The sequence below is a fragment of the Siphateles boraxobius genome, unplaced genomic scaffold, assembly GCF_051911475.1.
Source record: "Siphateles boraxobius isolate OS27281-9 unplaced genomic scaffold, OSU_SipBor_1 11, whole genome shotgun sequence".
NCBI lineage: Eukaryota > Metazoa > Chordata > Actinopteri > Cypriniformes > Leuciscidae > Siphateles > Siphateles boraxobius.
Genome location: NW_027508711.1, coordinates 16,424,893 through 16,440,473, shown reverse-complemented (window position 1 = coordinate 16,440,473; position 15,581 = coordinate 16,424,893). Strand labels below are relative to the sequence as shown.

The following is a 15,581-nucleotide window of genomic DNA, read 5'->3' as shown; positions in this document are numbered from 1 at the left end:
ACGAGTACCCACTATGCCACAACATGCCTTGCCTGTCCTAGTGTCAAACTGCTCACAGGCACACTTAGGACGAGAGCACAAGAGTGCCAGGTGTAGATGGAATGTCCAGACTATAAAACCTAATAAAGGTGTGAGGGGTGGCCCATCCTGCTGCATCGCAGACTTCCTGGATCGGGGCCCCCGAGAGGAGGGCTCTAGAGGATGCTATGCCTCTGGTTGAATGAGCCCTCACGGCCAAAGGTGAAGGCAAATTGCGCACCTGGTAGACCATAGATATAGCTTGGACAATCCAGTAGCTGATGGTCTTATTGGAAGCGGGAAGCCCCTTCTTGGGTGACCCGAAACACACCAGCAACTGGTCTGACTTCCGCCATGAAGAGGACCTCTGAATATATAATTTAAGAGCTCTGACAGGGCAGAGCAGATGAAGTCTCTCCTCATCCGCAGTCACGTGAGGTGGAGGATGAAAAGCCTGAAGAACCGTAGGCCGTGCCACATTAGATGGCACCTTAGGCAAGTGGCCCGGCCTGGGATGTAAGATGGCTTTAATGTCGCCTGGAGCAAACTCCAGGCACCCATTGGATATAGAGAGCACTTGGAGATTTCCTATCTTCCTCAGAGAAGTAATGGTCAACAAAAAAAACACCTTTAGGGAAAGGTTCTTGGCCTCCAGGGGGCCTCGGCCAGCCCGAAGGGGGCCTCGGCCAGCCATTCATTGAAGGGGGCCTCGGCCAGCCCTTCGAGAACCACCGCCAGGTCCAATGTGGGAACCCTGGTACGAGCCGCAGGTCTCATCCTCCAAACCCCATGGAGGAAACGTACGACCAACTGCTGTCTCCCCAGAGGCCCATCACCCAGAGGAGTGTGGAAAGCCGCAATGGCAGCCACGTACACCTTGAGTGTGGACGGAGTAAGACCAGCCGAGAAGCGATCTTGGAGGAACTCCAGCACTGAAGCCACTGGGCAGTTAACTGGGTCCACCTCACAATCTCTACACCAATTGGTGAAAACATTCCACTTTAAGCCGTACACTTTCCTCGTGGAGGGAGCTCTAGAGCTGAGTATGGTCTCCACTACTCCTGCTGACAGGCCGGCCTCTCGGTACCATGCCCCCTCAGGGGCCAGACCCACAGTTTCCATAGCTCCGGCCGAGGGTGAAATATTGAGCCCTCTGCCTGTGTCAACAGGTCCCTCCTGAGGAGAATCTCCCACGGAGGGCCGTCCAGGAGCAATATTATGTCGGAGAACCATACCCGGGCCGGCCACAACGGGGCTACCAGCAGTAGACTGATCTCGTCGCGGCGGACCCTCTCTAGAACTCCCGGGAGCAGAGCGATCGGGGGAAATGCATAGAGATGCAGCCTCGGCCATGTTTGCACCATGGCATCCAACCCCAGCGGGGCTGGATGTGTGAGGGAGAACCACATTGGACAGTGGGTCGTCTCTCGAGACCCAACTAGATCCACTTCCACTGGGCCAAACCTCTGACATATTGACTCCACCATCTTGGGGTGGAGTCTCCATTCCCCCGGCCTCAGCCCCTGTCTCGACAGGATGTCTGCCCCAAGATTCTGATTCCCGGGTTGTATGTTGCTCTGAAAGACAACAGTTTACCCTGGGACCAAAGGAGGATCTGATGCGCCAGTCTGTATAGAGGGCGAGACCTCAGACCCAGTGTTCAAATTATACCGTGAGCTTCAGGGGGTACAGCTATTTCGACTGGTGACGTCACTCAAAATCTTAAATAAGCTTACACACGAGAACCACTAATCTATATGCGAAATTCTGCAAAAGCTTCTGCAGCAGTTCAAACACACACATTTAAGCACGTTTCCATCCGACAACCTTGTCAGTGAGATATAAAACAACTGCTTGCATTAATGCAATCATTCTTGGCTTAGTTTTACCAAGATACGGACAATATATTGACTTGGTACAGAGCTGCTTGAAGTTTTAGCTAGCTAGCTAGACTATGACGTTATTATAGATGAGAGAAACACTATGAAAAACCAAATTAAGACAGTTCTGAAAACCTGTTTAGATGACGAGCTGCTCATAACATTTACGAAAAAGCATAACCCATGATGATATACATGGCAGTCAAAACTAAAGGCAGAGATTTAAGTTGATTTAGCCACTTGCTCTTAATTTTTCGCTGACACACCAGGTACGTACGTTTTGACAGCTAGTGAAGTGATATCAAAGAACCATAGCAAAGAACACAGTCTGAATGTACCAGAGAAATGGTACGGCCCAATGGTGAGTGAGGGTTTAAAAATCGTGTTTCAGTAGATTGTTTCCTGAATTGTTGGTATGTGATGGTAATACTGCATTTAAATACATACAAAAATTATTGTTAATAATTTTTTATTTTTTATTAATTTTTTACACATTATTATTTTCATCCCTTTTGGGAGGGCCCAAGTCTCATCTAGGGGGGTCAGAACCTCCGCCCAGGCCACTACAGACATATTGTCTGACCTCACAAAGACATGAGGGCCCTTGAGGTCCGGCAGGAAGCTCCTCAAAGCTCGGGACACCGCCAACATTTCCAGCCAATTTATGTGCCAGAAGGAATGATGGTCCTGCCATAGGCCTGTCATAAAGCGGCCGTCCATGACTGCGCCACAGCCCGTGAGGGAGGCGTCTGTCGAATCGGTTTTCCGGCGACATGGCGCTCCCAACACAGGACCTTGGGAGAGAAACCAAGCTTTCTTCCACATAGATAGGGAACGAAGGCATCTGCGCGTAACCCTGATCATGCGAAATGGGTTCCCCCTCGGGTAGAACCCATTGGTTTTCAACCACCAATGCAGGGCCCTCATGTGCAGCAGGCCGAATGGAATTTGAAAATGTTTCACAGTGATGGCTTGGCCTAACTTTATCCTGGACACTGTGGCCAGGATGGACCCAGGATGGACTCAATCTCTCACAATCCGCGCAAGCAACCCCCTTGAGAGCTGCCCGCGCATGCTGCACTCCCAAACAATGCAAGCACATTTTCTATGTGTCCCCAACCGTGATGTAATGGTATTTACATATACAAACCATATACAAACCGGCCACTTATCTCCATCGTACGCAACTACTTTCACTTTGCATCTTTTCAAATTTCCAAAGAAAGATGCTAATTGGTGGTGCAAAAGACCACAACCTTTTTTTACTGTTTGATTAGATGATAGTTTCAACCTATCTGGGGATGGGGGTGGGACTAAGCACCAACAATCGTTCTTGTTTGGCTCAGAGGAACAAATCGAATGTGTTTCTTTGATGAATCAATGCTGATCAAAACTTGATGACGCAATCATATTCACTACAGAGCCTCTGAATGTCCAACTGAGAGGAACCAGATATCTCCTCTTTACAAGACTTTTTAAAGGATACAGATTGGATTAGCAGTTCAAAAGTTATTAGACATTTAAGAACAATAGTTATTTTTAGCTGCGGGCGGCTGTCCCCATCTTTAAGGGTTAATCTAATAGGCGAGTGCCATTTGCTTTGTCCCTCCACTGACAGTTGCTCAATGTCCATGCTCAGCATCTTTGTAGACAAGTCACTTAAAGAGCAGTTAGGACTGTTACTTTTCACCCTGTACATGCTACCCTTGGGAGATATCATTAGGAAGCATTGCATTACTTTTCACTGTTATGCTGATGATACTCAGCTCTAGATTTATTCGCCCCAAACACGATAGCTGCAAATAATACTGAAGGAGAACTAGAGAACCCTAACCCAGAACTAACGCCATGCTTAGTTTTCAGGGAAACTGAGCTCCTGCGGAAGTGTGAAGGAACATCACTGCTACGACATAGGAAACATTTTGCCCGATATACTGAGGCGGTGAAATAACTTGGATGGAGAAGCGGAGCTTCTGTGGGAGCTGTTGCGGCATTTGAATGGTAAAGTTGGTTCCTGTAGGAATCTGTGGGTGGATGCTGCTGCGGCAATTAGAATGGAAAAAAAATCCACAATTTAGTGGATTGGTGGTGTTAAAGTGGATAAGCTGAGCCTGTAGGTTTGGGTGTATGGGAATGAGCTAGTGCTAAAGAATTTAACTGATGAGAGTTCGTTGAGCTTCTTTGATGTGGGAGCAATCAACTTTGATGTAACTCCTGAAAGCCTCTGATGACCAGCGTCCAAGTGCTTGGATCTGTTGCTGGGAAAGGCCTTTTTGGGCAGCTGTGATTGCTGCACCTATACGGAATGAATGGCTGGAAAATTGCTCTGCTGCGATGCCGGATTGGAGCAAAATGGACTTAAGGTGTCTTTGGAACCAGAAACGTGTGACGGGGTGATAAAAGTCATCTGTGAGATGTCAGATGGTAGTTTACCCTGCAAGCTTCTGAAATGAAGGTAGGCTCAGAGGGTATGGTATGGTTGGTAATTGGTATAGGTTGAATTGGTTATGGGAGATGGAAAATAAAGGAAATGGCCTTTTTTAGTTTGATCCGTTTTGCTTTGCTTTATGAAGAGATGGTTTCGTCGTCAAGCACTGACAAATCTGAGTTGTGGAATGACCTTTTGGATTGAAATTGGATGTGATGGTGAGTTCTGAGCATCTGAAGAATCCAAAAAAAGCCAATATGAACATTGTGTCAAGTGTGCATGCAGTGCTCATTGAGCCTCAGCAGAGGGTGGAGATACATTTGGTGAGTACTTATTAAGTTATTGGTTGGTTTGCGTCTGGTCGGGTGGGAATGTCTGTGAAATGGCTATTTCTGAGGAGGGCGAACCAAAAATTAGTTTGTGGAAAAATTGGATTCCGCTTAGGTATTCCTTGATGGAGCTGGCTTGGAGGTTCTTGATGCTGTTGAGATGAGATATGAATGAGGTGATGGTGAATAGAGAAAAAGCGGGCAAAAGCAGGTTGTATGTGGAGTGGAAAGTCTTAAAACACTTCCAAGTGGTTAGGGAGGGTTGGATGGTTCTGGGGGATACGGCTTGAAGAATGGTATTTAGAGAGGTGTCGAGGAGGGTTTGAGAGGTGGTTCATGGGAATATCAGCTCTGAATGGTGAGGTACTGGTTATGGGAATGGGTCCACCTCTGGTACCAGCAGCTTGAATTTTTGGAAGCCAAAACGAGAGAGAGAGTCAGCTATTTGGTTTTTGGACCCAGGAACATGTTTTGCAGTTATGATAAATTGATTGCAGGCTGAATGTCACAGTGTCTGGTTTGTGTTCCCTGGGTTTCCAGTAGAGGTCCTCTCCCTTATCGTCACCAACTCATCATGAACTGCAATTCCCATAATCCTTTGTTTGTACTCATCATATGATCATTGCACACAGCTGTTCCCAATCACATTGTTTGCACCTGGCTATTTATACCCTGTCTGTTTCTGTGTTCATTGTGGATTCCTTGTTTATTGTCTTGTTGCACTTCTCTGTTCCACTCTTGATTGTTTCTTGTTTTTGGACTGTCGTTTATGGATTTTGACCTTTTGCCTGGCTGGATTGTGAGTACGGATTACCCAAATAAACTGCGCTTGGATCTTACCTTTTCTTGTGTGCATTACGTGACAGAAGGACTCAACCAAGATGAATGGATCCAGCAGTACAGGGCCTCCGAAAACGTTATTACATTATTTCGCCATGGCTGCTCGCAGGACTGAGGAGACCATGGCAGCCAACCGTCAGGTTGGAGAGGTGGAAGGCCCGATCTCACCACCTCATGGCCAAAGCAGGAGAAGGAAGAGGAGGTCGGCGTCCACCTCCCCTAAGGGCCCAGAGGCCGTCCCCAAGAAGCCCGCTGTCGTCCCGGAGACCATCCCGAACAGCCCGCTGTCATCCCGGAGGATCTGACTCCAATGGTCTTAAGCACGGTAGTCCCGGAGGACCCGAAGCTTGTTCCGAGGCCTGCAGTCGAGACCCCGAAACATCCAGTGAGGTCTGCAGTGGGGCCACCCAAGTGTCTCACCCTGACGGCGCCACCCAAGCGTCTCGCGCTGACGGCGCCACCCAGACGACTCGCCTTGCTGGCTCCGCCCAAGCTGCTGGCCAGCGCTCTCTCAGAGCCTTCACCGCTGGTCCCGTCCAGCCCGGAGCCTTCACCGCTGGTCCCGTCCCGTCCAGCCCGGAGCCTTCACCACTGGTTCCGTCCAGCCCGGAGCCTTCACCGCTGGTTCCGTCCAACCCGGAGCCTTCACCGCTGGTTCCGTCCAGCCTAGAGCCTGTACCGCTGGCCCCGTCCAGCCCAGAGCCTTCACCGCTGGTTCCATCCAGCCCGGAGCCTTCACCGCTGGTCCCGTCCAGCCCAGAGCCTTCACCGCTGGTCCCGTCCAGACCAGTGCCTTCACCGCTGGTTCCGTCCAGCCCGGAGCCTTCACCGCTGGTTCCGTCCGGCTCAGAGCCTGTACTGCTGGTCCCGTCCGGCCCAGAGCCTTCACCGCTGGTTCCATCCAGCCCGGAGCCTTCACCGCTGGTCCCGTCCAGCCCAAAGCCTTCACCGCTGGTCCCGTCCAGTCCAGAGCCTACACCGCCATGGCCGCCCGAAGGGTCTTCACCGTCATGACCTCCCGAGGGGTCTTCACCGCCATGGCCGCCCGAAGGGTCTTCACCGCCCTGGCCGCCCGAGGGGAAGTCTCCGCCCTGGCCGCCCGAAGGGTCTTCAACGCCATGACCTCCCGAGGGGTCTTCACCGCCATGGCCGCCCGAAGGGTCTTCACCGCCATGACCTCCCGAGGGGTCTTCACCACCATGGCCGTCCAAAGGGTCTTCACTGCCATGGCCGCCCGAAGGGTCTTCACCGCCCTGGCCGCCTGAGGGGAAGTCTCCGCCCTGGCCGCCTGAGGGGAAGTCTCCGCCCTGGCCGCCCGAGGGGAAGATTCCGCCTTGGCTGCCCGATGGACTGTCTGCTCTGCCTTGGCCGCCTGATGGACTGTATGCACTGCCCTGGCCGCCGGCTAAGCCGTCACCCCTTGTTCCTGTTCCCCTTCATGGACCTGGCCCACCATCCCTCCCCCTGGTCCTCCACTGTTCCACCTCCCTCCTGGACTCTTGTTTTGTTTTGAAGTTGTGTCTTGGAGTGTCTGGTAGCCGCTCAGTAGAGGGGGGGTTATGTCACAATGTCTGGGTTGGCGTTCCCTGGGTGTCCATTAGAGGTCTCTCTCCCTTATCGTCACCAACTCATCATGAACTGCAATTCCCATAATCCTTTGTCTGTACTCATCATCTGATCATTGCACACAACTGTTCCCACTCACATAATTTGCACCTGGCTATTTATACCCTGTCTGTTTCTGTGTTCATTGTGGATTCCTTGTTTATTGTCATGTTGCACTTCTCTGTTCCACTCTGGATTGTTTCTTGTTTTTGGACTGTCGTTTATGGATTTTGACCTTTTGCCTGGCTGGATTGTGAGTACGGAATACCCAAATAAACTGCGCTTGGATCTTACCTTTTCTTGTGTGCATTACGTGACTCTGAAATCCAAATGAGGTGTCTCATGAGAGGCATTAGTGCGGGGGAATGTGAACGAGGGATTCATCATCAGATGGGAACAATTCAATATCGGAAATCGTAATAATTGGTTGGGACCAAATGCTGAAAACTGTCGAGGAATGATGGTGAGTCGACTGTGTATAAGCTTCCTCTCATACTGATAGGATAGAAGTGTTAATCTCCTGGCTGAAAAACTGTGCTAATTAGCAAATCCAGGTGATTGGAACAAAATACTGAGGAGGACTTTTACTTTCTGAACCTGGACTTTATACCTCTGGTTGATTGGATAGATTAGTTGAGCGTGCTCCTCCCGAACCTTGTTAATAAAACATCATTAAGTGAACAGTAGAGAAAGAAACTGGATGTGTGTCTTAAAGTGACAGAAGCCTAATATCCCTGCTGTTATTTGTGTCATTAATGAAAATAAAATAAAACATCATTATCATCTACCATGTTTGAGAGAAAAGAAGGTAGCGAGGAGAGCAGACAGGAGGAAAGTGATGACAGCTTGTAGGATAAGTGTGAGTACCAAGCAGCATATACAGATGCTCTCTTGAGAACCAGACCCCAAAAGTTTTGTACCCCTGTATATATATATAATCTGTATATACATATATTGTGTGTGTGTGTGTGTGTGTGTGTGTGTGTGTGTGTGTGTGTGTGTGTTGCCTTGCATATATGTATGTGACTGTATACTTAAACCAAATAGGAACATATTTTGCACATGTTGTCATTTATCAGCTTTCTACTAATCTTTACCTTACCTTCAATTTGGGCCCCCCTTAGGGCAGGGCCCAAATGCTGGAAAACTGTCATGGGACATAAGTAAACCTGCTGCATATATACCTCTGTAACATAAGCCCCTTTCACACAGCGCGTTGATCCCGGGAAATTGCCGGGAAATTGCCAGAACGCCTTCTGTGTGAACGCAAACACGACCCGGGATTGATGCCGGGATTGATCCCGGGTTGGGGATCAGTCCCGGAACGCGCGCTGTGTGAACAAAAGCCGTAATCAATGCCGTGCCGTAATGATGACGCTGAAGTGAAGTGAAAGCAGGCAAGTGAAACGGTACGTAATGCGCTAGTTTATGATCAAATCAGAGAAAAAAACTGATTTCTGAAAAAACCTAGGCCTGGTCCTCTCTCGTCCTTCAATGTCGTTGCTCCTCCTTTTATACTTCTCCCCTGCTAATTTGGTTGATTATCTGAACGTGCTCCTTTAGTATTTTAATAAAACATCATAAAAAGTTTTCACATCCTCATAGAACTTGTAATGGTCAGACAGGTCAATTTAGCTCAAAAGGAATTATTAATTTATTTATAGGGAATCTTGAAAGAATCATTTATGGCCGAACAAAAGGCTCGTCCAGCGTTCATTTGAACCGGCCATAACTATCAGTTCTGCAGCGGATATAAATATCCAGACTATAGTGAAACACTATTTATTAGCTAGGTAACTTAGATCAGCAGTTTAAGACACTGAATTCGTAAGCACATCACAAGAACAATTATCTTTAAAATACAAACAAGACTTTATTGATTATTCTAACACATAAAACTAATATCTAACACAAACACACTCACATACACATTCATATGAGTTGCAGAAAGAAAGAGAGTGAGGAAAGAATGAGTTTTAAGAATGAGATAATGAAATCCCAAGTTTCTATATGCCATTATAGGACATGACCTGAACGAACCATCAATCACTAATTTAACCCTTCTTTTGTTTCTTAGGCGGGGTTAATAAATTTTATATCAAAGCACCAGTTCAGTTAAGAGTCTGGAGGCTACTTGCTTGTCTTTGCATCCTTTGGGGATTCCTTTTGTCAGCTTAAAAAGGGGGTTACCCAGGTTCATTGTTTGGCTGGTGGTCTCCTCGTGCCTGGATAGATGTCTTGGGTGGCCAATCACGTGGTGTGTTGGCGGATAGATGGAAAGTCTTTGAAGTTGGAAGCGGGCATTGCAGTCAAATCCTTTAACCGAAACTTTACAGCAAAACTCTCAACGAAAGAAAAGTGAGACAAGTTGTTAGATGGCTTGAATGAAGCTGTTAATTAACCCATGCTCTTGTGATCTTGATTTGGGGTTCTTTTGTCTGCTCGTCTACATGGTTACTTGTATGTCTGGTTACTCCGTCATGGCTTCTCCATGACAATGTATCTTCTACTCTAATGCATTCTGGAATCTTCTCTAGCGAAACTCTCAGGGTCCTAAGATTTTAAACTCAAATGTTTGTCCAGCCTCCTGGATAAGTTCTGACCAATTAGCTAGCTGAGCTGTGCCATCTCTGAACCAATCAGTCTTGTCCAAACTATCTAACGTTGGGCTCATCTTCCCCAACTTCCTTTAGTTGGGCTCATCTCTTTGAAGCTTGCATGGCTGTAATGTTCCTAGCTAGTTGTTTAGCGTAGACTGGCTGGAGCCTGGATTTTATGGTTCTGGATTGGTGATTTGGGGTCTGAGATGTTGAGGTTTGTGTGATATTATGCTTGAACGAAGCATCTGGAAGATTCATTTGTGTTTGGTTCGCCCTCAAATCCTACAAACTCATAATTACAACTTGTAAACTGGGAACTTTTCTCAAAGCTCCGACTTGTAGGCCTACCATATGACGGCAGTACCTCCTGACTGCTGCATATTCATTTAGTTGTTTGTAATGTTGCCATAAAAGCGCATAATTATGGGTCTAAGGCTCAGAGTAGAACATCATCATGTGTTGTCATCTCAAAATTATGGTAATTATGACATGGCGTGAATGCAGTATTTAGCTCTTATGTTTTCCACGTTGGTGTGTATTGTTTATGTAGCCCGCAGTTAGTGGTTGACTTATTACACAGGAAAACATGGACCTAATAGCTGACCTTATTTACAGTACTTTATTTAATGCAGGTTCCTGATCTTACTATGAACGATTCATCATTACTTGTTAGTCCAAAGGAAAAAACTAATTAGGAAACACTGTCACAATATCATTGCAAAAGTAAAATAGGTTGTAAATGGCAAATCACTTACTTTAAATAATATCAGTGTGATTGGTTAAACTGTATGAATGGTGATTTTTTTCCAGAGGAACTATTAACCATTTGTCTAGTAGTTTCAAAATTTTTCATGTAATAACATAATTGAAATAATAAACTTTCAGTTTATCACTAAATTAACTCTAATAATAATAATGAATTTGAATAAAAATGAACTTAAATAGTATTTAATCATATATATTTGATTTTCAGTTTATTTCCGTCCCTAAATTTTGTACTATTTATTTACCATTTAAGATATTATGGCATTATATTAAAAAAAAGTTACATTTATAGAGTTTATTACAAATGTAATCATGCAGTATTGTTGCATCCATTATAACTATGGAGGAAGATATAAATTAAATAATCTGTGCCAAACATCTTATCTGCGGTATAAAGTGTGCATAGAAAATGCACAGTAGTCAAGGACACCCATGCCTCAGCCTCAAATGAAAATATTTTGATTTCTTTGAGGCTATTCACACTTCAGCAACAACTGTTGAAAGCAGCTTTTATATAAATAAATCATTGGACCAAGGGTACCTTGTAGAGATGTGGAGGAACCTCTGCTTTGGCACACATCAGGAACATTTGAGTCCAGTATTTAATTACAATATCCCTATGAGGCATGCAGGAGTTTCCAAATTAAATTTTTTTCCCTTTAAAGACACTGAGAAGGGGACTCTTTCTTAAGGGCTGGTCGAAACAAAAGTGAGCAATATAATATGTTGACGAAGGGCCTTTCTACAAGACTGTCAGTGAAGTGTATGGCCGATGGTCACTTCATGGTAGTAGTAATTTTTAACCTTGTATTATAAGTATAACATTTTATTTTTACATACTTTATCAGAGGATTCAAGAGGTTACAGAACGTCAAAGGTTACATCATTTAACAGTAATTCCTCATATTTAAGCACAAATGTGAATTTAGTTCAGGCTAGGTAATTTTTAGGTCATTGCAAATAAATAAATAAATTAACCAACAAATATTGTTACAGTTTTGTAGACAAATATACGGTGGCTGAGAAGTGCAAAACAAACCACAATTCTGAAAACAAAACAACAAATTTATAAACGCAATGGAAAGACTAAAAACAAATTAACAAGTTAGAAAACACAATAACAATTCCGAAAACAAAATAACAAATCAGAAAAACGACAAATCTGAAAACAAAATAATAAATCAGAAAACAAAATGACAAATCTGAAAACGTTAATTCCAACATACACCTTCTGGTGCTACTTGGACACGTCATCAGTGATGAACCGAGGTCAAAAGGTTTTTCGGGTCTTTAATCAACAGACACCCTCGCCCGGGCGAGCCTACCGGGGGTGATCAGTCCCCGGCCTGTGTCCAAGTGGCGTGCTACTCCACGGAACCCCTCTCCGTATCCACAGCACTCGTGAGGCTTTTTCGGCAGCCTCAGAGATGTTCTTTATGGCTCGCCTGCACAGTTGTCCTTTAACTCCAAGGATTTTAAGTGTTCGGAGCAACGACTGTCCTGCGAAGCCCCGACAACCAACCTCGACTGGCTCACTGCGTGCTTTCCAGCCGGTTCTTCTGCACTCCTCCACCAACTCCGCGTACTTGGCTCTCTTGCACTCATTTGCCTCCTCCACTCTGTCTTCCCAGGGGATAGTAAGCTCCACTATGACCACCTGCCTGGTCGACTCCGATGTAATCACCACGTCTGGGCGGAGTGAAGTGGCCGCGATGTGATTCGGGAACTTGAGCTGCCTTCCAAGGTCCACTTGAAGGTGCCAGTCTCTTGCATTGGTGAGGATCCCACCTGGGGAGAATGGCTGCTTATGTGCCTTCTCCCCAGCTCTGACAAATGAGATGAATTGCTTGGAGGGATGCTGACTCTTACTACTCTGCTGCAGAGATAGTATCTGCAAGAGCCCTAAGGACCTGATCATGCCGCCAGTGATACCGCCCATCCCCCAAAGCCTTTGGACAACAGCTGAGGATATGCTCCTTTGAGCCACTCCTTTGGCACAGTTGACATGTTGGTGAGTCTACCAGACCCCAGCGGTGTAGGTTGGATGGGCTAGGTAGAAGATTGTACACCGAACTGATCAGGAACTTGATGCGCCATGGTTCAGAGCTCCACAACTCTGCCCAGGTGATCTTGCGCTGCTCAACGTTCTCACACCTAGTCCAGGCCCCTTGCTGTTGCATACCGACCATCTTGGTCAGGCGGTCCTCCTCCACCCTTGCCCGCACCTTGTCCTGCACCAACTGACCCTTCTCCCTCCCTCTTGCTTTGTCATAACGTGGCTTAGGGAAACTGCCCAGGCCTGCAAGAGCCACCGCCACGTTGCCAACCAAGACACGCCTTAGCCGAGCCTCCGCTCTGTCCACCGCTTCCTGTGCCTTACACTTCCTTCCCATCTTAACGCAGATTCCAGCTGAGGAGACTTTGGCATCGGAGGAATCTCAATACATAAATACCTCCCGGGCACGTGTGACTTTGAATTATTCGGCCAAGCTGCTGATGGGAAGCTGCAGCTTGGTGGAATGGCCATAGAGGGCGATGTTACTCAGGGACGCTGGGAGTCCTAACCACCTCCTGAGGAACTGACTGATGGTTCTCTCCAGTGCTTCTACCGTTGTCATGGATACCTCGTAAAGGAGAAGGGGCCAGAGAAGCCTCGGCAGGATTCCGTGTTGGTACAACCAGGTTTTGTACTTTCCTGGAAGCCCTGACTTGTCGACTGCAGTGAGCCAGTTCGTCAAGTCATTTCTGATTTGTTGGAAAGTGGTTGTGTCCTTCAGGTAGCTGTCAAAGATCTTCCCCAAACTCTTGACTGGTTTTTAATGTTACTGAAGGAATTTGTGACCCCTCCAAGGTAAAGCGGAACCGATCTGCCACTTTGCCTTTCTTTAAAACCCGGGACCTGGACTTAGCTGGCTTAAAACTCATCCTTGCCCATAGGATGAGGTGTTGGTGCCCCTGAAGAAGCCATCTCCACCCGGGAACTGAAGCTGCTGTCACAGTAACGTCATACATGAAGGCTCTTATGGGTGTCTGCTGAGTACCAGATCTAGACATGGGGCCTCTACATTCCACTTCTTCTGATTTGACGATCACGTTCATGGCTAGAGCGAAGAGTGGTACGAAGATTGTACAGCCGATAATAATACCCTTCTCTAGCCGTTGCCAGGCAGATGTTACCTTTCCTGATGAAACTCTCAATCTGAAACTAGTCCAGAATGAGGTTGCGGATTGCCTCAGGCACATGATGTCTTGTCAGTGCTTCTTTGACCAGCTTGTGGGGAATAGACCCGTAGGCATTGGTAAGATCCAGCCAGAGTACGGCAAGGTCTCCTCTGTTCTCCTTTGCCTCCCGGATCAGCTGGCTCACCACTCCTGTGTGCTCTAAGCAACCAGGTACTCCCGGGACTCCCCCCTTCTGCACTGAGGTGTCTATGTACCCTTTCTTCAAGAGGAACTCCATTAGCCATTGGGAAACGATCTTGAAGAAGATTTTCCCTTCGACGCAGAGCAACGAGATTATGCGGAACTGCTCGATGGTGCTTGCATTCTCTTCTTTGGGTATCCAGATCCCCTCGGCTGATCTCCATTGGGAAGCCACCTTGCCTCTCTGCCAAAACACCTTCAGGATTTTCCAGAGTCCAACAAGGAGCCTTGGGCACTGTTTATAGACCCTATAAGGTATTTTGCTGGGACCAGTAGCGGAACTTGATCTTGCTGTCATTACCGTATCCTTCACCCCTTTCAAGGTGGGCCCGGAGATGTTGAACTGGGCCGCTGGTTCTGGAGGTTCAATAAGCATCTTGCAGGGGCCGAGGTCTGCTCCCTATCAGAGTCACTAAATGTGATACTGAGGTGGTGGTTCATTTCCTCCACTGAGCATGTGAGGTTGCCACTTTTCTTCTCCCCCAGGAGTCTCTTTGTGAAGCCAAAAGGGTTTGCGATAAATGCCTCACGCTTGCGGGCTTGCTCCTTCCCCTTTTTCCGGTGCCATTCGGCCCGTCTGAGTGTGATGAGCCTCCTCCTCACATTCTCTCTGAGCTCTGCCAGGGCCGTTTTCTCCTCCTCCTTTGCTGCCTTGTACTGACGTTTCAGGGATCGTAACTCTTGTCTCAGCTGGCTGATCTTTACTTCTCGTGCTGCTTGGAGGTTCCGGGCACTGTGGTGTTGCTCTGGGCCTGGCTTCTCCTCCGTCTGACCAGGTTCTGCAACCGGCACTCCAGAAACCGAGGTACTGGCTACTGCCCCTGTGTGTTGCTGCATTCGTCCACCCTTAAGGCAGGCCATCTTTGTCTGATGGATCTTCAGACCAGTCGGGTTTTTGCAAACCTTGCCGCAGATACAAACTGTGCTCATTGTCCGTTGTCCGTTTGCTTGGGTCATAACCTGATAGTCTGTCCGGTTGGGATTCTCATTCTGCCCCCCACTCGGGAATCCCAGGGGGTATTTTTCAGAAGGGTTTTTCGTAGCTTGCTTTGGTGCTCCTTTACAGGAGCTGCACTTTCGGCTGCTAACCCTTACTGCACCGGATGCCGTCTTTCCACGCTGTCAGCTGTCACTCCAGCCGCTGCCATACTATTCATGGGCGTCATCCGGTCTGTCCCGGAGGTCACTGGCTTCACTGCATGTCTTGATTGACAGATGCCTCATCTAATCAGCGGTCAGTTTTCCATATCAGCGCCACATATTCCACACCTTTTCTGTTTTGTCTGACTTGTCTTTGTTTATCTGATTTATTGTTTTGTTTTCGGAAATGTTATTGTGTTTTCTAACTTGTTCATTTGTTTTTAATCTTCCATTGCATTTATAAATTTGTTATTTTGATTTCGGAATTGTGGTTTGTTTTGCACTTCTCGGCCACCTACAATTAACTAAAAGAAAATCAACTAGAGTAAAACGTACAAAAACAACAAATAGTAAAAAAAAATACAATTAATAAATTAATGAAAACAAACAAAAAAGCAACCACATGATATGTAGGCCATAGTGCATACTGTAAACTTAGTTGCAACTATTGTATTGTGAACATAACAATAAAAGTATATGAAATTTTTGTAATGTAGACAGCTTTAATCACTGATTATGCACCTTATTTGTAACCTATAGCAGTAGAGGCAAT

At 46.8% G+C, this 15,581-nt stretch overlaps 1 pseudogene; it reads right to left on the bottom strand.

The window, feature by feature from the left end:
* Positions 1 to 11,686: 11,686 nt before the first annotated feature.
* LOC143757855 (uncharacterized) lies at positions 11,687 to 14,818 on the bottom strand (annotated as a pseudogene).
* Between the last annotated feature and the right edge of the window lie 763 nt (positions 14,819 to 15,581).